This window comes from Lycorma delicatula, chromosome 2 (genome assembly GCF_047948215.1).
Source record: "Lycorma delicatula isolate Av1 chromosome 2, ASM4794821v1, whole genome shotgun sequence".
Taxonomy (NCBI): Eukaryota; Metazoa; Arthropoda; class Insecta; order Hemiptera; family Fulgoridae; genus Lycorma; species Lycorma delicatula.
The window spans coordinates 62,272,799-62,300,652 of NC_134456.1; the positions used below are offsets into that span (position 1 = coordinate 62,272,799).

The 27,854-nt window shown below is 30.3% G+C and overlaps 1 protein-coding gene, 1 long non-coding RNA gene and 3 other non-coding genes across 5 annotated transcripts in view; 2 read left to right on the top strand and 3 right to left on the bottom strand.

The window, feature by feature from the left end:
- Window positions 1-315: 315 nt before the first annotated feature.
- Window positions 316-387, bottom strand: TRNAE-UUC (transfer RNA glutamic acid (anticodon UUC)). The gene has a single exon. It is a non-coding gene; the product is annotated as a tRNA-Glu (tRNA).
- Window positions 388-922: 535 nt separating this feature from the next.
- On the bottom strand, window positions 923-994 carry TRNAE-UUC (transfer RNA glutamic acid (anticodon UUC)). Its single transcript has one exon. It is a non-coding gene; the product is annotated as a tRNA-Glu (tRNA).
- Window positions 995-6,272: 5,278 nt separating this feature from the next.
- TRNAE-UUC (transfer RNA glutamic acid (anticodon UUC)) lies at window positions 6,273-6,344 on the top strand. The gene has a single exon. It is a non-coding gene; the product is annotated as a tRNA-Glu (tRNA).
- Window positions 6,345-23,078: 16,734 nt separating this feature from the next.
- LOC142318852 (uncharacterized) overlaps window positions 23,079-27,854 on the bottom strand; it is a 52,932-nt gene continuing 48,156 nt past the window's right edge. The window contains exon 4 of the long non-coding RNA XR_012755053.1: window positions 23,079-23,213. This is a non-coding gene — a long non-coding RNA (uncharacterized LOC142318852). The remainder of the gene's footprint in view (window positions 23,214-27,854) is intronic.
- LOC142318851 (ras-related and estrogen-regulated growth inhibitor-like protein) overlaps window positions 25,875-27,854 on the top strand; it is a 41,552-nt gene continuing 39,572 nt past the window's right edge. Inside the window, exon 1 of the mRNA XM_075355413.1 lies at window positions 25,875-26,078. The gene's annotated coding sequence lies outside the window, so the exon portion shown is untranslated. The remainder of the gene's footprint in view (window positions 26,079-27,854) is intronic.

Genomic DNA, 27,854 nt, shown 5'->3' on the forward strand with positions numbered 1-27,854 from the left:
TTCAACTCAGCAGGAAAGATATTACTGTTATATTTATTTAATATAAAGTAAAATGTCGCTATTCAAATATGCAATTATTAATCACTTGTACACTATACCAGCCTTGATGCATGGCTACCTATTAAAAAAAAGCTTTAAGTATTTATTTATTTCTTCTAATCTGATAGAATGGTATGATTTTAAAGAATAAATTGTTATTTCGTTAATAATTTTTTTTGTTTAATTATCTTTTCTCTAAATGATTTTGAAAAAATAATAATTGCTCAAATGTTATAAACAATTATAAGACTAACCAAATAAAATTTAAAAAAAAACTTCCCATGCCGGGAATCGAACCCGGGCCTTCTGGGTGAAAGCCAGATATCCTAGCCACTAGACCACATGGGATATGACAGTTTGTGAAACAACATTACGTATTGGATATTAAACTTTTTTCATCATCATTATTATTATTATTATTATATTGCTACCTAATCCGTATAAATAACAGTCGACCTGATTTTTTTTTTAATTTAACAGAAGAAATTTCATTGTGCTGAAAAAATTTACCAAATGTTATAAATAATTATAATAATAACTAAAAACAACAATTAAAAAAAGAGAATTAATTGTTTGCCATGCCGGGAATCGAACCCGGGCTTTCTGGGTGAAAGCTAGATATCTTAACTACCAGACAACATGGGATTCCGTGAGATTTACTTTAACATAACTAATTCAATATTATTATAAATTATTTAAATTTTCTTCTTATTATTAATTATTACATTATATGTGTAAATAACAGTTTGATCTGACCCTTTTCAGAATTTGGCATAAGAAAAAATTTCATGTTTTTTTCTTTTAGATTAGTGCTGAAAAAAATCAATTAAATGTAATAAATAATTTCTATACAACTGATATGACTTTTTAAAAAAAAATAATATTCCCATGCCGGGAATCGAACCCGGGCCTTCTGGGTGAAAGCCAGATATCCTAGCCACTAGACCACATGGGATACTTAATGAAACTTCTTGTAATAACTACTTCCATATTATTTCAAATTGCTTAAATTGTTTTTCCATCATCATTCTTATTAATCTATATATATATATTATTTGTAAATAACAGTTTGACCTGATTCTTTAAACAAGTGATAAAAATGTTGTTAGTTTTAATAACCGCAAGAAACATTTTCGTTTGTTATGTGTTAATTAGCTCTGAATCTAATATTACATTATTCATCCGTAAAATTTGCATTTTTCATATAAAACCACAAATATTTACTGTTAACAAAGAGTTCTCGATCTATTTTTCTATCTTTCTGTCTGTGTTTTTGGTTATTTCTCTCCTTTCCCTACTTACGTGTTGTTTCTCTCTCTCTCTTTCTCTGTCCTCTTTCCGTTATCTTGTTTAATTTGAAAGTAATTCAATTAATTATTTAACGACATTTTCTATTAAGAAAAAATATTTATAACTGATTGTGTTACTATAATTTTTAATTTCTGTAGGTGCTTATAAAAGTAGTTAGATTAAGAGTAAATAATATATAACATAATAGATTTTAATAGTTGATAGTATTTAATATTAGGTGAATATTAGGAAGAGGATTCTTTATTAAAAAGATAACATTCAGTTTTTATTTTCATTCCGAATTAACTACATATTTATTTACTCTCAGACGTTAGCTTAATTAAAAAGTTTTTTTTTAACAACGGTGAAGAGACAAAATATATTTAATAATATTTTTTTTTAATGCAGACCGACTGGAAAATTAAGTAATTTAAACCATCTTTAAGTTAGCTTTTCTCTTTCGATTAGAATGCATAACTTATTTTAGCCTTTGGAAGCATAACTTTATACAAACACAATTACATATAATCTTTCATTAGCACTTCATGTGTAGTTGGTTATTTATTCCTTTTTTCCCCAATCTTTCTTTTTTATATTTTTTATATATATATATATATATATCTTTGTTAATTTCCCTGCATCTATTCTTTATGACAATTCAACATCCCAACCCCCGTAGAGGAAGACACCCGCCATGTGGCAATTCGGTCGCCACAACCCCTTCCCGTTCCTAGCCCTGATGGGTTTTAACGGAGGTCGTCTTTTGACTCTCTTACTGATTAGATCTCATAGTAAATAAACCAGGCCCCGATGGAATTCTACCGATGTAAATGCCTCCTCGGTAGACAATTACATCAGTGAAATATGACTCAGCCTTCGTCTTCGCTGTGGGCTTCTTTCGGACATCTTGACTCTCCTACTTCTCTGCCCTCTGAACTAGCTAACCGAGTTCGCGAAAGTGCGAACCCCGCGCCTAGTTCTTATTTCTTTTTTTTTTTAATCTTCAGGACCACCGCTTCAGAGGATAAGATTGATGATTTGTAGCATGTGTGAAAATGCCATGCCTGACCGGAATGACATTTTCACAAACGCGCCTAGTTTTACATTAAAGCAAGATATTTGTGAGTAAATGTCTCATAATAATCGAGGCAAATTCAGTAAATAAATAAACCAGAAGTAATGTTGTTCGCAACAACAGAATTCATTCCCAGTTCCCTTAGGGAACTCAAATTCATAGTTCAAACCCTTAGTTCAATTACTATTACGGACTCCGGTCTGGTTTACCAGGGAGAGGACAGTTCAACATCCCAACCCCGTAGGGAAAGACACCCGCCTTGTGAGACGCTTCCGGTCGCCACACGCCCCCCCCCTTCCTTGCCCTGATGGGCTTTAACGGGAGTCGTCTATCGCCCTCTGATTTTTTACATCTCATAGTAATAAGCTTGGCCTCGTTGGAATGCCACCGATGTAAATACCTCGGTGGGTATTTACATCGGTGATTTATAAACTCAGCTTTTGACTTCGCTGTAGGCCTCATCCGGACATCTTGAATGTCCTACTTCGTTTCCTTCTGAACCAGCTAACCGAGTTCGCGGAGGCACGAACCCCGAGCCTGGTTCTACTTTTATTGAGCCAATTCTGTAAATGTCTCGAGATTTGAGGCAAATTTAAACACATCAAACCACCAAAAATGTTGTTCGCAACAACGAAATTTAGTCCTAATTTCCTTACTGAACTCAACTTTAGTTCATATTCCAAGTACAGTTCAACAGTCGAAACCGCATTTCATTTTATTTATGTATTTTTTTTTTTTTTAAATTGTTTTCGACCACTTTTTCTCTACAAATTTATTTCAGTAGCCGTTTTAGCATAGCCCTCTCTTTTTAAATAAATTTATGATTTATTTTTTTTATTTGCTGTTAAATATGTAAACCCTATGAGGGTAAAGATCAGAATTTCTTTATATTTAAATATACTTTACTGCAGCAAGAAAAAAAAATTGAGATAAAATCTCAAGAAGAATTTAAAACAACGAAAATATAAACAAGAAAGTATGTACACAGTATATCGAATTTAGCAAGAAAGTATGGTAGACGTAAACAATCCTTGAACATTAATTACATTCTACTATGTCTCAACCGAACTTTGCCAATTAGAATTCTCTAAAATTTATTTATTTAAAAATGCAGTGTGGTATTTAATTTTAATGAAATTTTTTTTAATGAATAATTTAATATTTTTTCATTCATATAAATAACCACTGGAATTTCACCAATTAAAACTATCGTTAATAATGTGAGATTTTTTTTAGCGTGTGACCAAACTTAATGGACTCGAAACATGAACTTCGGAATGAAAAGGAAAGACGCTACTAGCGTCTTTCCGTCTTGGCGGAATACTTTCCGCCAAGGATATAATAAGGTATGCTGGTAAGTAACAGAATTAAATTGGACAATTAAATTTTTGTTCTTTTTGTTACACTTTTACATAAATTTGAATACGTTAACTTTCTTTCTTTTTCCTGTTTAGCCTCCGGTAACTACCGTTTTTAGATAATACTTCAGAGGATGAGTGAGGATGATATATATGAGTGTAAATGAAGTGTGGTCTTGTACATTCTCAGTTCGACCAATCCTGAGATGTGTGGTTAATTGAAATCCAACCACCAAAGAACACCGGTATCCACGATCTAGCATTCAAATCCATGTAAAAATAACTGGCTTTACTAGGACTTGAACGCTGGAACTCTCGGCTTCCAAATCAGCTGATTTGGGAAGACGCGTTCACCACTAGACCAACCCGGTGGGTAGAATACGTTAACTTGCTGAAAATTGGTTGACCAATGTCAACCAATTTTAATTTACTAAATAAACTAAATACTAATATTTACTAAATTTACTAAATAAATAATAAAATAAATTAAAATAAATAAATAAAATTAAAATAAATAAAAATAAATTTATAAATTTTATTTAAAAATTTTAAATATTAAAAATTTTTTAAATTTTAAATTTTAAAAATTTTAAATTTTTTAAATTTTAAATATTTTATTTATAAATTTTATTAAAATAAATAAAAATAAATTTTATTACTAAATTTACTAAATACTTTTAACCTTTATGCTAACAGAGCCTAGAAAATAATGAATGAAAAAGAGTATATGTCCTTTAATCGTACGGTACGTTACCCCCCTCGTAAGGATCTATTCCAGTCCTTACATGTAACATACACTCTTGAAAATTGATTGACGCAACAGCTAAAAATATTTAAATATACAACAAATTTATACACACATTGTGACAAGACAAATATATATATATATATATATGTTTATCAGATTACGGTGGAAATTAATGCGTCAATTATTATTAGTCGTTATATTTTTGAAAGGGAAAGAACTAGAAGCCCACTATAGATATTTGTCTAGGATACCTCTCTACTTCTGCCTAAGGTTTTTGTAGCAGATTCTAGTGTATGAAAATAACCAAATTTAAATTTAAGTGCTAATCTAATTACATCTAGTTTAATCCTTAATGTTTGGATATTAAATTAAATGTACGTGGAATTTATTTACATACACGGATATTTTAATTTTAAATTGAAATGTTTAATTTGTTAAAAATTTGAAATAATTTCTGATTCTTTTTTATTTTAATTTTATGAAAAATAAATTATTTAACAGATTTCTAAAGCGAAGTTAAAAACCACGAAATTAAAATCCTAATTTCAGCCTATTCTTAACATTATGGTTGAATCAGGATGAATTCTTTCTGCGTTGTTGTACCGCAATTGTTTCAATTTATTTCATTCCAATTAACGAGGGAGATAAGTAAATCAGGAAGTTATATACATATAACTATCACTTTTTTATTTTTACGGGAATTCAAGATAATGATTCATATTTAATTCTGATATTTATTATCGATGATAAAAAAAAACAATACAAAAATAATTTTAAAAAGTTATTTATTAATTTTTATATATGAGTGTATGTAACAACTTGTTCTAGAAATTAATTTTCAATTAATTAATTAATTAATTAATTGTAATAGAAATTAACTGGAAACAGAACAAAATCGCACAACAATGATAAAACAAAATTTGCTTAAAATATTTTAAATTTTATGTGCAAGACTAACTCAGTAAGATAAGAGGCAAAATTTAATTAAAACAAAAAAAAGTATTATAACACTTTTTAAAAGTATAAATTGTCATCAATTGAAAATAACTGAGTGATAACAATATTTACATAACCAATGATAATCAATCAACTTCAAGAATTTCAAAAATAATTTTTTTTTTGGTTCAGAGGATGGTAGATTCATTTGAAATTTACTCCCAGATTCTCTAGCAATGTAGTAAAAATTGTATGAATTATTCAAATTTTCAAAAGTAGTTTCAATTGTTCAAAAGTGAGGGAATGCCAGTGAGACTTCAATAACAATTCTGAAATTTTGCAAAGTTGAACTTTCAGTAAAAGAGTGATGAATTATATTAGAAAGAAGTGCAAGTTTTAATTATATTGATACAGTTTAACACGCATTGTTACAGTTCACACAATTATTCACAACAAACTGAGCCATCAAAATAATAATACAATATAATTATGGTTACAGAAACAAAAATAGAAAAAAGATGTTCTCTACACATCTCAGACTTCAGGTGTGTAGAGAACTCTAAGCATCCTGTTTGATTGAAGGAGATTAAGTTTTGGAAATAATAGTGACATTTTTTTTTAAGTCCCTCAACAAGACAACAGCCATGTACTGTACATTTTTATTGTTATAGATTAAAAATACGCTTTAATTAATAATTCTGGAAACATTTTAATTTACCTGTGGAATCTTTATATATATTTTCTGCCATAAGAATTAAATTAAAAATAAATCAAAATGATGTTTTATTTTATTCAAAAATGTATAATAACAATTCTTCATCAGTTCTCCCATGTGGTCTAGTGGCTAGGATATCTGGCTTTCACCCAGAAGGCCCGGGTTCGATTCCCGGCATGGGAATTTTTTTTTTTTTTAGTCGTAACAAACAAGCAAATATATGTAATTATAAATTCTGCAGAAAATAAAAAAAGAAAGACAATGAAATAACTAATTATTATAAGTTTAATTAATAAACAATTTTAACAATTAACAATAATATTTGCTTTACTACGATTACGGGACTAAGTAACACACTTAAGTTCAATTTACACCTTTCTTTAATCACTGTAGATTAGCTTCTTTTTTCAATAAAGTTATTACCAATGAATGAATTGTAGTTTTAAAAAAACGCAATTCTTTTCAATGTATACAATCAAGAATTTGTTTACAATTATACATACCTTTGCGTATCTAAATTATGGGAGTTTACTAAAACTTCAAACATAATCAAACGTTCAATTAACCATAATATAAAACACATGTAGAACAGAACTTGATAAAAAAAAGAAGATTTTTAACAAGGAAATTACTGCAATTTTCCTGTATTTATAAATGAAATACCTTTTAAAAACTTGTTTATATACTTTACAATACCAGCTGTTAACTGTTTTAGAAAAATAAACTGTTTATAATTTAATACAGTCACTTGTTTAGGCTTAATTACTTTTTCTATTTTTTTTTTTTTTTTACTAAAATTATTCAGTACACGATGTAGTAAGTTATTTTCAGCTCAACATCCTACACAAAAAAATGTATAGTTTTATTAGGTAACATTGTTTTACTAGATTGTATGGGAGGACAGCATGTTTAATATTCTAGTAGCTGTTTGTTTATTGGTAGCACTGAATCTCAAAAATCGTTTCATGGATTTTTATAAATTACGAATCAAACGTTTCGTTTAAATTCTACTAGTGATACTGAATACAAAGGATCTGTAAAAATTAATCAAAAATATCGTATAGTTTAATATTTACGAACTGTGTGTTTAAACTTTTAGAATTAACCCGAAACACTTGATTTATTATTTATAAAAATAAGTAAAACGATTTTGGAGTTCCAGTGCTACTCATATACATACATAATATATTCCTTCGCTTTATTTAGCCTTATTGTAGAGATACGGCCTTCATCGTATAGACATTTCTGATAAATAAATCCTATTCTAACTAATAGTATAGGTTCCTTCTTTTTAACCTTTTATTATGAGTTTATTATTCTTTCTATAAATGAACTGAAACAATTTTGTAAATATCTACTGCAAGATTTACCCAACTTAGTTAGATGTTTATCCAGCTTTATAGAAGAAGAGAGTAACTTTTATTATATTTTTAGTTATTTTTACCCTTGTAATCTCTAATTGATTGCATAAATTTTCACGAAATAACTACAAAACAATTCATCTCCAGACTAGTGTCACGTAGTATATTTGAGGATTCGTTTTGAAAAAAGAATAAATTGGTGGACTATATTTTACAAACGATTATTTACTTTTTTTTACGACGATAAACCTACATATAATTATTGAAAATTTGGCAGTAATAATAATAATCAAAATAAAGATGATAATAATAATAATGCTTTCTTGTGGAGTACAGGATTAGCGGCCCTGAGCTGTCCGAGCTGGTTGCGGTTGTGCTTCTCGGTTTCGCTCTTTACAACGGTGGCGAGAGGCATGACCGTGATCTGTTTTGCCGTCGCTGGGCGGAGTGCGGACGGAGAGTGCTCATGCCTCTCTCGCTTGTGGATGGGCTGCTGTGAGCTTGCTTTACCAAAGTCTTGGGCCGTCCAGTGTGTGTCAGTCACTTCGGTTCTTTGCAGGGATTGTTCCATGGGTAAGAGTATCGAAGCCCTTACTGCTCGAGCAAACCTTGGGATGTCAGTAACGTGGGTCAGGCAGTACTTGACTCCTCGGCCCGGGTTAAATTTGTGGGAGGCGGCTGACTGGGGGAATCCAGGCAGGATCAGTGATGCGGGACACGCCCAATCGTTTCTCCGACCGCAACTTGTGACTGGTGAAACCATATATTATGGATACAACAACACCCACTACGTCCGTGGCAGAGGGTTCACGTAAAAACCCTCGTCTTGGAGAACCACTGTCTTCGCAGGCGAAGAGGAAGAAAAGTGTTGAGGTTTTGGAATCGAGAAGACTTGGATTGAACCAAGTTCTGACCGAAAGGCAACGTAGTGATACCAAAATATTTGGTTATCAAGAGAATTGAAAGAGTTTTTAGCAAGATAAGTCGTTTCATGATAGCCCGAGGCATCAAAGAAGCTGCTGAAGGACTTGTAGATGATGTAAGGAAGATTGTAGTAGGATTGTTCGTTGAAACTTTCAACGATTTACAATGGTCAACGCTGATGAAGGCGAAAATTGGACTGTTAGACACTGAAGTGTCACCACACGGGACTCTAAATACCTCGAAGGATGTTGTTGTGAGCAGGAACTCACAACAACATCCTTGTTGTTGTGAGTTCCGTTGTTGTTGTGAGTTGAGTTGTGAGTTCAACAACATCGAAAAGCAAATCATCGAGAAACTGATTTAACAAGGAGTTATATCGATGATTGAGTATCCGTCCGATTGAATACTCTGCAACGGAGAAACTTTTCCTCTTCAAGTTGCATGTTTTGGCATTTAAAAAACCGAAGTGTCCGGAAAAGATAAAGGCCAGCTTTCATAGACTAGAAGTCCGACCGTTCATCCCTATCATTGCAATGCTTTGGATATCAGAGGTTTGGACATCCAGCGGCACGTTGCACAAAGAAATAAATTTGTGTTTGTGGTGAACCACTGCATCCTGACGACCCGTACAGAGATCCACGTGTCTGCGTCAACTGTCACGGGAATCATTCTGCAAGATCGAGAAACTGTCCGATGTATAAAGAGGAGGTAACAATCCAGGAAGTCAGGACAATTCAAAAATTGAGCTACTTCGAAGCGAAGAAAATCGTTAAAAATAGATCGCCGTAGGTAATGTCGTATGCACAGGCTGCGTCAACTCCTGCGACTTCATTCAAAGCGCAGGATCTGAATGCGGAGCTGGCACCGGCATTAGCAAGTACACATGGTTGAACGTATTGTGAGCAACAAACTTGGAAATCATCCAACCAGAAAAAACAGTCCAAAATGGGTAAAGAAAATAGCAGTTGTTAAACAAATGAGTTCGTCTCCTTTGAGAAATGTACCTTCGACCAGTTCCAAGGCGAAGGACAGTGCTAGCAGAATAGAAAAGAAGCAAACTGAAATTTCAAGGAACTGAGAAAATAGAGAAAAAAATATTGGAAAAAGAATATTCAACAAAAACAAAAATGGAGCCTCCAAAAGCACGGATGCATTAAAGTGAGAGGGCGAAGATTTCAGCCTCCCCATAAGCATCGAGTTCTGACTCTGATGCGCTACTGACAGCAGCATCTGAGCCTCCGATGTCTGTACTCCTCCGTGGTTTACTGCGGAAGATCGGATGATTCCAATTCCGAAACCTCAGATACCTTGGAATTCGACATCGAGGCCTTTAGGAAGATGGATAAGAGGAGCAAATAGGATGGCTAAGGGAAAATCTAGGCGACGGGACGTAAGACGAAGACGAAGCTCGTTTTTATGACGAATTTTAATGAAAGGATGTGCATTTTAATTTTTGTTAGAAATGGTTTGTGAGTTAAGTGGTAAGGGCCCTTTACAAGTTTGTCATCATGTGTTAAACATTTTTTTAATATGCTTCATAATTTTCTGTGTAACGATGAAATATATTTGATAGTTTTGAAAACGTTTCTTTAAGAAATTGTTTATGTTTTTAAGTGGTAAGGGTTTTTAAGTGCTACACCCTTATCATTTTGTGTTTCTTTTCAGTGTTTTATTAACCTCTTTACAAATCTATTTTTAGATGATATTTTTTGACAAAACTAGTCAGCCTACCACGCTGATAATGAATTAATGGAAACGGAAAGAAATGTTTTCTCTTTTTTCTTTTTTTTATGTGGAAAGATACTAATAACCATAGTAGTCGACGCCCCTGAAACCTCAAAAAAAAAAAAAACGATTAAAAAGAAGATTACAGAAGTATATTTTTTAGGGTCACAAAAACATGCTTTCATTACAGTTATCAAAATTAGTACTAAATAATCGCGAGATATTATCAATAAATTAGACTTTTTAAAACACAAAAGAACGCACATTAAAAAACACGTTTTCAATTGTTTAAATTTTTCCATTTTGAAGCCAACTCTAAATTAAAAGTTAACAAACTGTTGATAGTTGTTTTTGAATTAGCGCCAAATTCCTAAAAATCGTGAAGGGTAAAAACGTTTACGGGAATATGTACGCGTAAATACAATTTTTTTTTAAATTTATTTTAAACCATTTGATCTTATTTTTATTTTAAATATGAATAAGACTACAAAAACGCTGCTTGTAATAAGAAAAGCTACTCTTAAGAAAGGTAAAAGCGAGAAATCGCGTCTAAAAAAAAAATGTTAAGAAATATAACCTGAAACCGAAATTAAGGAACATTTCCTGGAAGTGGGAAGATGTATTATATATTTTTATTTTTAAATTTTTTAATAATCAATTTTTCTTAAAATTTTCGATATCTGGATACAACAGGAGTATAGCCTTCTGGTAATATATAATTATTGTACTAATTACCCGGTACTATACGATGATAATTACAACAAAATTTTAATATCGTTTAATGGTACGTGAATATAAAATATGTAATTTCTCGTTAAAAAAAATCACAAGTTATCTTTCAAAAATTTACAATCTGATCACCGAGAAACTCCCTAAAAAATAACCAAGAATCGTCAAAATTAGGTAATCTGGTGAAGAGTAACGCTTCAACAAACACGGCAAATATAGAATTAAAAGCAAAACCTTATTTTTTTAAGAAGTCAGTTATAATTGTGTTTGTTTTTCACCGGATATGTTTAAATCTATTGAAAAATAGATTTGATGTTAATTTTCACACAGTATGATTTTTTTTAGAAATTCCGGTATTAAAACTTCTGTTACATTAAGTACTGAAACTAAAATAGGTCAGTATATATGACAACTTGTTACATTTATTAATTTTATTTAATACGTAGCTCAATATATGTAATACTATAAAGCAAATTTTTACGAATTTATTTATTGTTAAGCTTTTTTCTATGAAAACATACTAACAGAAAAATAAACAAAAAAATGATTTAATGAAATATAAATAATTTTTTTATAGTTTTATTCTACTCCGCAATGTATACATGCAAATAAATAAATATTGTGTATACTGATATCATCTTAACCTAAATTCTTGTAAAAGCAATTATTTCCATATTATATTACATATATTCTTTTCAAACAAGAAAGTCACAACATATGTATAAAACCGTTATTTTAATGTATTAGTTAATAATAACATTTATTATTTATTTTTAATTCAGTTATGTTAGGAATGAGTGACACGACGATCGGATAGTTGTTTGTATTTTACAGCATTTATTATTATTATTTATTTATTTTTTTAATTATGTGTTTATATGATAAAAGGTTATGTTCTTTTATGTAGTTATGTCATTTATGGGAGTAGTTTTTATTTAATACTGCACAAGGATTACACGGAACTTACACTTATTACATGCAGATGCGGATTAATCCTTAAATAATAAATAACAGTTCTGTAAAAGTCGTAGAAAACGTTATGTACATTACGGGACTTTTATTGATGATTATTCACGTGCAATTTATTCGTTTATTAAACAATTAATTATTCTACAATTTTCTTACACAGTACAAGTAAAATATATCTTTATCTAATAATTCAAGTTAATTTTATTATATAAATTATTTTGAATAATTCAAATTTCGTTTCTAATTAGCATTCCTATTTGCATACAATCTTGTTGCGTTATATCTTAGCCGAGTTTGAACCTCGCTAAATTGATAAAGATAATAAAAAAAAAATTTAGTATTGTCTTATTTTAACTTCCTAATAATTTTTCAGTCTGAAATTTAAATCGATTACTGAAATTTTTATTTAAAAAATTGAAGAAAAAGTAAATATAAATTCTCTTTTTTGCACTAGTTTTTTACCCATTTCGAATCTGCTCCAGCGTGAAATATGAAAAAATATTTCTAAAAAATATACTCTAAAAAAATAATTACACACTAACTAATTTATCCTACCCGGTATTTAACCTAGTATTTAAATATACGATTTTCCAATCATCAGCTATTTTTCAAGAGACTATTTCAGTCGGGAATGTTAATTTAAAAAATTTTTAAAACTTGAATGTTCGTAAGTTGATTATGAAAATGTATATTAACTAAAGACACAATAATGTATTACGATGTAAAAGTAACATTTGTAAATAAAATATGACTAGATATTTTGAAATAAAGCGGGTGATGTAAAATAACTTTCGTATGAAACCAGTTAGCAGAGCACAATAACAGTTCCAAAGACTGGGTATAAGTTGATGGTATAACAATAGTTTCTTCTCTGTAGAAGTTTATGTAACAGTTATTTTAGAATATTTTTTCTTGCACCGTTTCTTCCTCGTTCTATAATTATTAATGATTTTGTATCGAATTATTTATGTATTATATTACTTTTCCGTCTAGATAGGCTGTAGCAGAACTATAGCTCTAGAAGAGAAAGTATTGTAATCGGTCCAATTTGGGAATATGTGGTTTTCACCGGATTTTGACGTTTTGATACCTAAGGAATGCAAAATACCGGATGGAAATTTTCGGGATGTTAATCTTCGTATGTACGTGTGTTCGGTGTTGACCTCTAAATCACCTTATATCTCCAGAACTATTGGACTGCTTTGACCAAACTTAGGTTATTTCCCTATATGGGACATTGATTCTATTAAATTTTCAACTTAAAAGATCAAGAGGATGAGGTTGTAGACCAAGGTCACCCTCAGTATCTCGAGATTTCGCCTAATTAAGGTCATATTTTTCTTAGACGCATTTGTTAACAATTAAAATATAATAATATTTGCAAAAAAGTTTTTCGAAATCCACCTCCACCCCAAAAAAATGCTGTTGTAGTCGATTTCTATGTTCTGACGTCACATATGAGCGGTAGAATTAAATAAATGAATAATATTTAAAGTGTAATAAAACGTAACTCGTTCTGGCTGGGTCTCGAGCACGATCCCCCGGTTGAGTCGGTATCTGGTACGTTATGCCTCGCGGCTACACCAGTATGCCAACCGTACAGGCGAAATTTATTCTATATAAATTGCGAAATTTCATAAATTTTCTCAGTGTCGACCGTCGCTGCTAGTACCGCCACACCCGAGCGAGCCCTTCAGTTAGAATCATTGAAATAAACGAAAAAATATTATATTTAAATAAACTGATAAAAATGTTAAATTAAGTTGTGTGTTTGTATGTGTGTGTTAGCCGTGCATCAGAAGCAGACCACAGTTGTCGGCTTCTTTTTAATGAGTGTTATTTTATTTTCCTAAAGAATGAAAAATATGTTATTAAAACCATTAATTTATAAAATGTAACTAAAATAACAGAAAATTATGTTATCGTATTTATTAAAATATTTTTGTATTGTACTATAAAAATATATAAAATAATACCTATTTGTTTAATATATCTTTTGTAAATACAATTTTTAATCGTCTTATCCGATTATGGTAGAAGAATAATTAGGATAATGTAATGTAAAATTTGGCTTGTTTGTTTTTCCTTCTTTAACCCCAAAACCACTGGACTAATTTTCATAACATAACAATCAGAAATACGCGCCAGCACAAAATTAAAATGATCAAACATTTCATTGTTGGATATATGGCAATATGAAAAAATATTTATAGAATGGTAAACTGTATATATCAGGTAGATTTCATAAGAAAGACACCTATTGTAATGGGTACCATAATTCGACTTCCAGAAAATTTCGACATATCTTCGCGTTTCATATCCCTCAGATCACAAAACCACCGTCAGTTCAAAAGTTTATTTATACATTTATATACGAATATATATATATATATATATTTCACTTTCTAGTGGACACGATACTGCCGTAATTTTGCGCCAATAACTTTCAAATTGATACATAAAATATGACGTCCCAAAATCTCGGGCAGGTTTGTTAATGGGCAAAATCGGACCATGGTGATGGAATTGGGGGGGGGGCTTTTTCGAAAAATGAAATATCGCTATAACTTTCTTATTAAGTAAAATATTGAATTCGTTTAAAGTATCTACTATTCTTTGAACAAGGGCCTAAAACACATCTAAAAAAGGTTTTTTTATATCACCAACCATTGGCCCAGAGGGTGAAAAAAATGGGGTTTCGAAGACAAAAAAATCATACCTCCTTTAATAGGCACACTATCGAATCGGTTTAAAGTGGTCGATAGTTCTCTAAACATTACCTAAAACTTTTGTCTGAAATAATTTTTGATTTGACCAACCCTTACGGCAAGGGATGACCAAAATATTTCTGGAATTGTAAGAAGGTGGGCTTGTCGTATGCTAAACATGTTAAACATTTTTCACATGCAACCATTGTCGTATTGAGTAAATTTGAAGTTTTTCTTAACTTTAAGGTGGAAATCTTTTTTATCCCCTATATAGCACCGGTGAAATCTACCTACGCCTTCCGGCGTGCCGAAAGGGATTTTTTTCCATAGTCATATTTTTTGAAGTTCATAAAGTTTGGTTAATACCAAAGAAAATTGATAATAAAGAAATCCCACAAATGTGCCTGTTAGTGTTACACAGCAATATTATTCATAAAAAAATTTTATAAAATTTATCTAAATACAAATAAAAAATTATTTAGTAGAAATTACTAAAATAAACACCTCATTAACGTTTTTTTTTTTTCGACGATTTAAGCTAGTTGGTACGAATCTGGAATAGAAATTATGTACCGTATGAAAAATTCCATGGTAACTTTCGGATGAAAAGCTCATACGCTACCGATCAATAACGAAGATCGGATAATTAAATATAAAAATCAGAGATTGAATATAAAATTTAATTCATTCGCTAGAATTTGTTAAGAAAATGCTCTACTTTTGAAATGATATTGAAAAAAGGATATAACAATATGTACATAGGTTCCATAACGAAACTACTCTTTCTGATCTCATAAATCTGTCTCAAAAAAAAAGCAGACCTTATTCTTAAGTATATCAAATACTCCATGTCATGCTTGTTAAATAAATGAAGATTGAAGTAGTTTCTGGTTACCTTCCTCATTCAGGTAAATAATACGTTATGAGGCAATGTTATAGTGTTGAACATCATAAAAATCAATTGAAATGCTCACTGATGGTGACGCATGCATTTTATTTACCATAAGTCATCTCTGGCTACTTAGCAAATTTTATTTTTTAGAAAAAGTTCTTCTGTATTTTTAATGCCGCTAATTACAGAAATCTTAGTCTACTATCTACTTAGTAAATTCTAAGAAATTTTAGTATCTACTTAAATCTATTTTTTACTTAGAAATCTTAGTATCTTAATCTCCTAATTTACAGAATATTAGTACTATTTTTTTTTTTTTTTTTTTAATAAATTTTCCATTTTTTCTTTTTATACATGAGTAGACATAATTGAATAAAATTTACCATTAATATTAGGTTTCTCATTGTCAAATGTTTTATTATAATACTTGAAATACATCTCATAATCCAGATTTGAAAAATGATGCACTTAATTATAAAAAATAGTGGATTTCTCTTATAAGATAGAAAACAATTTGTAGTTAACTTTGCTTTACATGTAATTTTACAGTTTTTATTTTTGTTATTTTACACAAATTATCAGGCTTGAATGTTGATGTTTATTGTAGGTGTTAAGTAAAGTAGAAAATAATTTTTTTTTAATAAATTTTACTTGCGATCATAAACTTTTTATGAAATTATTATAATTTAAATTAACTTTTAACTTATCTTCTTTCATTACACTATAATAAAATTAAAAAATCCAATATATTCTGTTTAAATAAAATAATATTTCAATTATAATAAGATTATTTTGCATATTTTATTACCACTTATAACAAATAATGTGATTTTCCCAGAGTAAATTTACGCCGTGAAGACACAGTTTGCTGATTCAGCGCGTTAACCTTTTTTCTGAAATTAGTGAATAAAAAAAAATTTATATAAAATTATCAGGTATCATTTTCTTCACAGTATTCTTTTATTAGACAGATGTGTTTTAAATATTTCTATTTCCTGAAGTGTACGTTGCAATCTGTTCAGCTATTGTCAATAAGCAACCCCCTCCCCACCACTACTACAACACAATGAAATGAGAATGTGTATTACATATAAATGAAGTGTATAGTCTTGTACAGACTCAGGTCGACCATTCCTGAGATATGTGGTTAATTGAAACCCAACCGGTATCCACTATCCAGTATTCAAACTCGTATAAAAGCAACCAACTTCTACTAGGATTCGAACCTGAGAACCTTCAGCTTTGAAAATCAGCTGTTGTGACAAGTTTACCACTAGTTTACAAGCCCGGTGGGCTTGTTTTAGATGTAAATAAATAAGAAGTTACATACATCAGAATTTTTCACTATTCATTTTTTTTTAGGTTATTGCCCTTTATTAACCTTTTACATTCATTTTACCTAGCTTTTTCTTGGGGTAAATGGTAGTGATTTTTTTTTAAGCATGCTTCAAACTAACTGATGTTTAGGTAATGATGTTTAACAATTTAATTTGTAGAAATCGTTCTATTTACCCCTTTCTTCCCTTTAGCCTGTTTTTCCTATCTTTTCTCGGATCACCCAAAATTTATGAAATTACTTGATCTGTATGTAGATATTTCTTGAGGAGACGTCTGTTATCCATTCTATCATTATTGATATTTTCAATTATTGTTCGTAATATTATTATTATACTAACCTCTGTGGTAAAGTAGTAGCATCTCTATTCTTCATCCGGAAGTTTCTGGGCTCGAATCCCTGTCAGGTTGGCATTTTCCATACGCTCCAAAATTAATCTATCATAAAATTTCTGTAGTTGGGCATAAGACTGTCGTTATATTGAAAATAAGTAAATTATTGGATACTTTAAAATTTTATTATTTAGATTACATTTTTTTCTTTACAAATTCTATCCTTTCTTGTTAGTCCGATTACCGAGTGAAGAAACCTCATCTCCACTGCCTACATATTTTAATTCCATTGGAAGTTATTAGATTAACTTTATTGGAAGTTATCTGCAGAATCCTGCAGATAAATACGACGGATATTTCTAAAGTAAAGACCGCTGGGAAATTTCTCTCCTTAAAGTCGTGTGTCGTTCATGCCCACGCTAATAATGTACACACTGCATTATGTTTTGTGCACACTGTCTGAAAGTTGTCGCGTTGTATTATCTTTCATTACGTGTGAGTTATTACATTATAGAATGAATAGGAAAATCGATTTTGCCGACGACTGTGAAATACGGTTTTTAAACCATCAAAACGTTAAGCCGGGTGAAATTCATAGGCATTTGGTTGCTGTGTACGGTGGTAATGTAATAAATGAAAGAAAGTCCGAAGATGGTGTGAAAAGTTTAGAAGTAACAAAATTAATGTGCATGATGAAGAACGTTGGGGGAGGCCATCGATGATCACCGAGGGCTTGCTAAAACGCGTCGATAATGAAATCAGAAAAGATCGTCGCTCAACGATTTCCAACCTGGCCTTTTTTCCCGATGTATCAAGAGCTGTAATTGGTCGCATTATTCATGACTATTTAGGCTTCAGAAAGGTTTGTGCACGTTGGATGCCACACATCATAACGGAACGTCACAAAAAAATCCGAATGGGATCTGCTTTGGATTTTTTGATGCGCTAGACAGAAAAAGGTGATGAATCCCTTAACTCAATTGTTACCGGCGATGAAACATGGATTTCGTATTACACGCCTGAGAGAAAGTGGCAGACAAGTGAATGGCGTCATCCTCAATCACCGACCAGACCAACAAAGGTAAAGCCACAGCTATTTGGACGCAAACTCATGGGCACAGTCTTTTGGGATCGATTTGGTATACTGCTGATTAATTTCATGCCACGTAGAACAACTATAATTGCAGAAGCCTACTGCGAAACTCTACGTAAGTTATGGCACGCCATTCAAAATCGGCGACGTGGGCGGCTGACCGACGGCGTCATCCTGCTGCACGATAATGCACGTCTACATGTTGCAGGTCCGACACGTGATTTACTGAGAACATTTGGATGAGAAATTTAGTATCACCCATATAGTCCGAACTTAGCTCCTTCTGATTTGCATTTGTTTGGGAAATTAGAAGAATTTTTGAGCGGTAAGCAATTCGCGGGTGACGATGAACTTAAAAATGCCGTTAATCAGAGGCTAAATGGACTGGCGGCAGAAGAGTACGACGAGGGTATATTGAAGCTGGTGTATCGCTAAGATAAATGTCTTAATTCATGTGGCGATTATATAGAAAAGTAGTATAAGGTATGTAGTTTAAGAGAAATAAAAAATATTTATAACGTTTTCAGAATATTTTTTTACAATGAAAACCGTTTTATCTAAGGTAAAGATCGCTTTACTTTAGAGATAACCTCTCGTACATAAACTGGTTACATTTCCATATCTGCTGATAAATATAGATGTATTATAAGTTCGGGATCGTTAGCATTTTTTTTTATTTTACTTTTTAACTTTTTTTTATTATTAGCACACGTTTCATTAAATTTCTTGATTTTTTCTTATTCCACATAAATCGATAAAAAAATATCCTATTTTGAACGGTAGTTTTATCGATTGCATTAATGTGTCGATTCTGGTCGGTCATTATTCTGATTGATTATATAGACACAAAATATTATATAGATAATCAGGCTTGATACTCCACAGAAAAAAAAATTATCCCAGGATTTCCTTGATGAGTTAAACGGTGAGATGAATGTAATAAACGGTTGTAGGAAGGGCACCATCACAAAGTAAATAATTTTTTTTTCTTTATTAGAAATTGCATGATAGGAGGGGAGGTTTTTTAGCGGGTGAGAGCCCCGCACTACCGTCAGTGCGGGCCTGACGGCGGCTGGCAGAGCTTTTTCCTCGCCCTACGGGGGAAAAAAAATAGAAATTATTATAATCCATACTAATACTTTACAATAACAAATGAGAACAAATGAATAAATGAAGAAAAAAAATGTTTAAATAAATAAATACAATATAAAATTTAGAAGGCAATAATGGAAATTATTTGAGGACGTATTTTTTCTAGTTAAAAAAAAAATCTTTTTAATGGTCGATAATTTGTAAAAAATGGTAACGGTTCCTATGACTGTTTTGAAGGAGATAAATATTCCTATATTTTGATGTAACTTACTAACTTTATTTTTCTTTGGCAAAGATGAAATTGGTACATTTGAAAATATAAAGGCAGAAATAAATTCGAATTTTTAATTTACTGAATATCGGTGTACATTATTCACATTTAAGAATGTCAAACAACGATCGAACAATTCATTTATATATCTTGAAAATGCGTTCGTGTTTTAGAAGGAATCCCAAGAGACGATATTGTAATTCAGATGGGAGTATATGTAGACATAAAAATACTTAATAATGATTACAAGTTTAACGTATTGTTAAGAAATATGAAAATACCTACAAGCCAAAATATTTTAACTCGTTATCTTGGTGAATGATTTTGTTCTCTAACACTAATTTACATCACAACCGAGTAATAAGCATAAAATTCATAAAAACTAATAAACTACAGACTTTAAATTTTATACTTTAATAAATTTATCCAGTTCAAATAATGTCAGTTGCAAATTACTTCATTTTTAGATATTATTACTTGGTCACTGACAAACATGAACGTAATGTCGGAGTTATTAAAAACACTATCAATACACAAATATTTAATTTATTTAACCACTGACGAATGAGATTTCATCTAAATCTGAACTAAATAAAGTAGAAGATATTCCACAGGCTTTATTGCACACAGATCTACGAAGTCTAACTTATAAAGAATTAAACTGTTACTTAATTTTCACAAGAAAAAGCTTTAATTAATTATTTTAAAATAACACTAATTCTAATTTTGTCAGTACAGTCAACTCTACAATGCGTTCGGAAACTTACTGTGCACTGGAACTATTGAACTGTAATGACGGAACCTTCTTAATTATTATTTTGTATTTTTATTTAATTTTATATAAACGGATATTACAATAAGTAGAACAGATTATAAAAGGTGTTGAAAATGATCTCCTCCAACATCAATACAACACTGCATACGTTCCTATTTGTTTTCAAACACTTTAACCAGCTGAAGTACTGCAATGGCTCGTACGTATGCCGTTATTGCGGTTTTTTGTTCGTCAATTGTGCGTGGTCTGTTGCAGTACACTGCCTGTTTCGCTGCCCCGCCCCCCATAAAAAGCAATCTGAGGGAGTCAGATCGCGCGATCGTACAGGCCTCGAAATGAAAATTCCTCGAAATTACTCGTTAACCAGATATATTTTGTAAAAACGTCATCGACCTGTTGTTATCTGTATGCGCTGTGGCGCTACAGCTTGTAGGAACCAACCGTGATTGATTTCCATTTCGTTAACTAACCAGTAAAGTTTGTTAAAACGGCAAAATAAAGATCATCACTATTAACCGTATTTTCAAAAAAGATTGGACCCACAATGCGCGTTCTACTCACACCGACTCAGATTCCAATTTTCGCTTCTTTTAGAGATTGTTCGCAGAATTCGTGCGGGTTAGTTGTCGACCACAGTTGTATTTTGTGAATTATATCGTCCCAGAAGACCCAGATGAACCATGCTTCATCTGTAAAAAAATATCGAGGATACCTATGAAATTTTGGTCAATAAAACGTTTGAACCATGGACAATAGTTTAATCTTTTGGCAAGACCTGTAGATTTCAGTTCTTGAATACACATTATTTGTAGGAGAAAAGTTTCAGTTCTTTTCTAACAACTTCATGTCCGGTATCAAGCCCGATATCTTGCTGCTGTGCTAACTTACGCATTGACTTTGATGGCCTTTCGGCCATAGCATCCGAAACATTAAGCAACTTCTGATCGTTTAGTTTAGGTGGTCTTCTACTTCTATCAGCAGAGCCTGTTGCCCAAGATTTTTGGATTAAAGTTCAAACTGCATTTCGGGAGGAACAAGAGGAGTGTTTGGAAACTTTTCAGAAAAATTGTACTTCACTAAATCAGTATACTTCTTACCTTCACGAAAGACGTTCAGAGAGAAAAATGCGTTCCTCTACCGAAAGAACCATCACGTTTCTCGCAACTATTGATTCCGATAAACGAAACAACACGAAAAGAAACGAAGCACGTTTAATTACAACTCAACGGAACGGAACGCAAGGATAGCGGGAATTTATTATCTTCCTATTAATCGCAGAGCCTGGACAAATGTCCCTTGCTTCTGTGTCTTTCGTTTATCGGGTGGGTCATTGTTTATTTAGTGGCGATTATAGATTTTTGTGTTTTATTTATGGTCGGAGTTGTTATTTGCGTTCTGGTCCTTTAGACCATTGAAAAATAATTGACCGGGACTGGTCGTGGGAGACCAGGCGCATACGAGCTTTGTACTCCCGGCGTGATTTTCCTTCAGTCTGTCCCCTGAAGTCCTTTCGGTGCTAGCGCCTTTTGGCCTAACAGGAATACACCTTCCGGGGGCTCTAGTGTTGCAGCAATGCCCAACGAACCCACAGAGCAACCAACTTAACACCGAAAGAAGAAATTGCACCACATAATTTTAAACCATACTGCACAGCAACTTTCCGAACGAACTGTATTTTACTCAAACTTTCAACATTTTTTTTTTAATAATTTATTTTATTTTATGCAGTTCTGCGTGGTTTTATATTCGACGGAAATCCTTTTAATTTTAGTATGACTCTGCTGCATCCTATATACTCAATTATATTTTTCATAATTTTATTCCTCATTTATTAGGTATAAGTTAAATAAGCGATTGAGACGAGATTCTTGACAATTTGACCGGGAACTTTGACATTTTCTGTATTCTTTATATGATACCATTCAAGAAGAACGATAAATTTTAAGAAGACTTTCCAAGATCCATCAATAACATAATCAATAAAAGTTATAATAAAGAATTTTAAATTATTATTTTAGGTGAAAATTAGCGAAAAGGATAAAAGCAATTTTATTGAATTTTCCCAGGATTTACATAATTTTTTTTATCTTTTTTATTCGCTCTGCCCTCCAGAGCCACATACAAGTTCTTGAATTATCTATTAAACCAGTTAAAAGTTATAAAAATTAACACAAATTTAATTCTATACTATGGCACATTATCATGAAACAATATAAAAATTAGAATGGGAAAATTACATTATAATGTCCTTATAAAACAAAATGTTTATTTATGTTTGTTTTTTTTTTAATTTACATTATATCTTTCTGATAAAAATTGAAAACAATACCATCTCTAACAGGTTCGATTAAGAAGAAAAAAGATAATAAAACAAATATGTTTCAAATCAATAGACTGAAAGAGTCTATTGATGAAACAAAAAATGAATGAACAAAACAGAATCAGACAAGGTAAACAAAAAATGTGCTTTTTAAGAAGTATTTTTACTTCATTCTTAGCTTCTGATAACGTTTGAAAACTAACTAATTTAAATTTAGTCGAAAGTTTGTAGCGGAAAAATTTACAAAAGTTAATAAAAATAAAAATTATAAGGATGTTTTTTACTTTTTTTTTTTTTTTTAATTCGTTAGTAATATTATTTTCATTAGGCTTTCCAATCGTAGATTATCTTTATGATGAGTTGAAAAACACCCATGAATAAAATTTTCATAAATTTTGTCGTAATATTTTTTTTTATTATCATTATAATCATTAAAAAAAATCCATTTCATTATTGCAGACGCTCATGACGAAATTTCATGATAGTTGGTTAATTTGTTCCTGAAATATGAAATCGTACAGAGACCTGCAAACACGCAAGGAAATTCATAAACATAGAATTCTTTTACCGTTATATATTATTTTTAAATAAAGAACAACATAATCAGAAATAAAAGAAATCTGATGGATTCACATTTTTGTGGATATCAAAACCTAATGTTTGCTCTATATATATGCTGCAATAGACGGGAAGGTAAAAATGGCCGCTTCTTCTCTACAATGTACTTTTTTTATAACCTATTCTCTGCTTACTTTAAAATAAAAACGTGTTACGTAGAAATTAAATTGTAAAATTCTTTTTTTAATCCTTATGGTTCTGACCTAAATATTTTTTGGTAAACAAAGTTTTTGACAGTACAGGAGTTATATAATAAAGAGAAGCTTAATAATTTATTGAGTGGATAGTCTGTCTTTTTTACTGTAAAACGAAGTATTACGGAGATCTCACAGAAATGCAAGAATAGTTTACAAGCTACTAGTATTATACTTGTATTAATATTAATTCATCACAGTGAGTATTCATTATTTATCAAATTATTAGATTTTCATGCTATCGGATCGCTTTGCGGTAGACCGCTGGCTAATTAATCCAAAGGTTGCATATTTCAGTCACGCTAAGACCAGTTACAATTTGTAACCGGGCGGTTGAATCCCTCTGTTTTTCTCTCTTCGTCTCTCTTTGTCTATTCGGCTGAAGTGGCTGTATATCTTTTTGGACGTTAATGATGGTTAGATAAAGATAAAGATAAAGAATATTAGTCATATCATCCCTTATGTATAATTGGACGGCCTAAAATTAATTGAATTCTCCCCTATGGATGGTGATGAATGAGATACCTGCACCTACCTCAATCCTTTAGATTTTTTAAAAGTAATTAAATCTTAATTGACATCTAAAAATTTTAAATAAAAATTATAAACTTGATTTTTTTTATAACTATTTGATGAAGATGTTTTTTTTTACAATAGTTCTTTTTAGCGTACCTGTTACCAGCTATATAGATTTATTTTAAAATAAATTAAAAAATATTTTTTTAAATAAAATATTATTCTTATTTAATTTAGATATAAAAAATGTAAAGTTTGAATTAAACTCATCAGAATTATTACTTAGTTTATATAATAATATTATTTTAAATGTAATATATTTATTATCGTTATTTTATTTACATATTATTTTATATTTTATTATGATTACAAATTATTACACAAGTGTAATTGACCTACCTAGTCTTTATCTGTATGTTGTCAGATCATCCATTAAAATTTTCCTTCATTTTCTTCCCGTATTTCTACATACATATTTGCATGTTTATAATAGATATAAACGTATATATTTTCATGTTTATAATTCATTTTAATAAAGTGTACAAAAACAATTTGTTGGAATTAGACACGCTTTATTATAGGTTACAAAATGTCATTTTTAAAATTATAGTCCTATTAATTAAGAATAACAATTTCGTAATATAACTTTTTATATATTTATTTATATATGAAGTATTTAATTTAGTCCAACAATTTTAATTACAATTAGAAATAGAAAATAATTGTAGAACTTATTAGTAGCTATATATATACACGTGGACCAACATGCGTGGATTTTTGTATTTAATAATTAATTGAATAACTGCTGTAATAAATATTGTAAATATAGATATCTAAACATAAATTTTAAAAATATATATATCTATAATGGAATTTGTTTGATAATAATTACTGAGAATAATAAAATTAAAACAGGAATTATGTCCCATATAATAATAATATAAAAAAGGAAATTTTTTTTGTAAAATTATTAAAAGAAAAAAGAATGAGTAATAAAATAGTAATATATGTAAATATATATCCACTGTTTTATTTTGAACTTATATAATGTGTATTATGTATATTTTCACATTATGTACACCTGTATGCATACGTTTTGAGTGTATGACCACATATTGATTATGTATTTTGTGAAGCTGCTCTGATCAAAGTTCTCAAATAGTTTTCCTTTTTCCTTCCAGCCAATTGTTGTAGAAACAGTAATTTATTTTTTTTATCCTTGAATATCACATTTACCCATCGGTAAGTTTGTAATATCTAATTATGCGGTGATGTGAATGAAATATTTATTTACTAGATCGTGTAATAGATTTTATCACGAAAACAAATTTCTTTATAATTGAGATGAAAATTACACACATTTTAAAAATAAGATTTTGGAATTACTTTAAATTCAGTCGCTTGATTTCATGATTTTAAATATTATAATCCAAATTTTTACTTCAAAATATCAGTTTCACCAAATTGTAATTATTAATAATTCCTTATATAATTACCACGTTTGTAATTACGGGATTAAAAATTCTACGACGTAACTTATACACGTGACAATTTTATTTATATTTGTGTCAGGAGGACATTAATTCCGGTGATCTTCATTTGTTTCACAATTATTTATTATTTTATACAAAACATTAAAAGATACGATTCCCTCCAATCCATCTCAGTATGAAAATATCGGATACATGCTGAGAAAATTGCTTAAAAGAAAGAGAAAATCGCTGGAACGTGCTGATAGAGTTAACTATGCCATGCGTGTGGCAATAGGCGGCGATCGTAGATTGAGTTGTTAGGCGTCTCCGACCGCGGCGCCACGTGCCAGTAGCGTTGGGACGCCTCATAAAGACTGACGGCCCGCCGATCTCGTTCAGTTGCTAGCCAGCGCTATACGGTGTAGGTCGTATGATATTCTGAACGTCTTTTACTTTCTAGTGTCGAGTGCTAGTCAGTGGTTCTTTTAAACTTTATACGGACGTTAGTTTTGGTATTTGTTTACTGTTTGTTCGTTGTAGGTCTACTGATAAGCCTACAAGATATTCATTCCAAATAAAGGATTAAAACGGTAAGTGAAATTATATAGCAATTTAGGTAAATTGCTATATAATTTCTTTAATTGTTTATAAAATATACTTTTTATTATTTCATTAAATGTCTTACAATTTTACTGTTAGAATTTTATTTGCAATTAAAGATAACTTTTAATGGTTAATTGCATAAATGGAGTTATTACTTTTGCAACGTAACATTTTATGATATATAATTATAACATATTACTGATATAAATCGTACTGCAGTACATGATTATTTTTTTTACTTTGAGAAGTTGCTTTAATAACTTTTATTGATTACAATTATTTAACAACTTTTTTATTTTATTATTTGTTAATTAGACCGTCTTGGTGTATAGACGCTAGCGAGCTTGCCTGATACTCCGATTGTCCCTGGTTCGATTCGTGGCTAGAATTCAAAACTTTATATCGATTCAATTTCCAGCATAGTAGCTAACGACTTTTGACAGTTTATATGATTTAAAAATATTAACAAGCAAAAAATGAAATTTTACTCATGTCTATCAGTGATACATTTTCTCACTGATTTCTCTTTAATAGTTTATTATTTTAACTAAAATAATAAAATGTTTATTCTAAATAAAACGAAATTTATTTTATAATTTCTGGGTTTTTTCTTTAATAAATATATAGGGTACGTGTATTGTACGTGTATCGTGTATTGTACGTAAATTATGAATATTCGTAATTATATAGATGACAAAAAGCGAGTTGATTTAGCGACATGAAGCAATAAATTATTTTAAAAAAAAGGCTTAAAATAAATTACAGATCTATTATGTTTGTAATTAATATTCCAATTAATTATTTGCCAGTTATTAAAATCTAATCAAAATTTATTATTCTGGGTATATATACTCAAAATAAAGTTAGAATGTTTTACAAAATTTATTACTAATTATTTTATTAAAAACTATAATTTTTTTTGTTATTGTTATGATAATAATTTTATTTAATCATGCGAGCAACACACCGAACCACAATTAAATTATTGTGAGTTTTTGAAAAATAGATTTTATAGCTCGTGAAAGATTCTGTATAACATATTTTACTTTTTTTATCAATTTAAATTTTAAATGAAAACAATTATATGGAAATTAATCAAGGAAAATTTAGTTTAAATAATATTGTAATTATAAGTAAAATATAAACCACACCCTGAGGTATTTTTTATAGTTTTTTAAGTGTATTAAAAAAAAAATTAATAGTAGAAAGTAATTCTATTGTTACTTTCTGCAAATAATTTTTTTTAGAGAGTAAGAGGCATGTACTCACTTGTAAATAACAGCAGTCCCAAACCTGAAGACTTATTAATCATCGACATGAAACGGCCGTCTGAGATTAAGTAACAGTCATTCATATAAAAATTTTAAAAATTTACGTGTCATATAGTATGATAAAAAAGTAGCCTAATTTAGAATTAAAAAAGGTTGTTATCTTTTTCTTTGTTTCATAACAACTGCTTTTAGTGTTTCATAATTAATTTAGTTTACACCTGTGAAATATTTTAATATGTAACATCTTGAAACCCCCAGGTTTATTACTTTAATTTTTTTCTAAATACGTAATTTGTTAAGTTGTTTAAGTTTTTTTCTTAAACTTCTTGTGCATTGTTTAAAAATTTCTCGAGTTAAAATATTCCTCTTTTTTTAGTTTAAAAAATGTATTTTCTGTTTCCCAAAAAAAATGTTTAATTTAAATTTTTACTTATTTTAAATGAAGCTGTCTAATTTATACGATCTAATCTCTTCCAATGGTAAGAGATACAT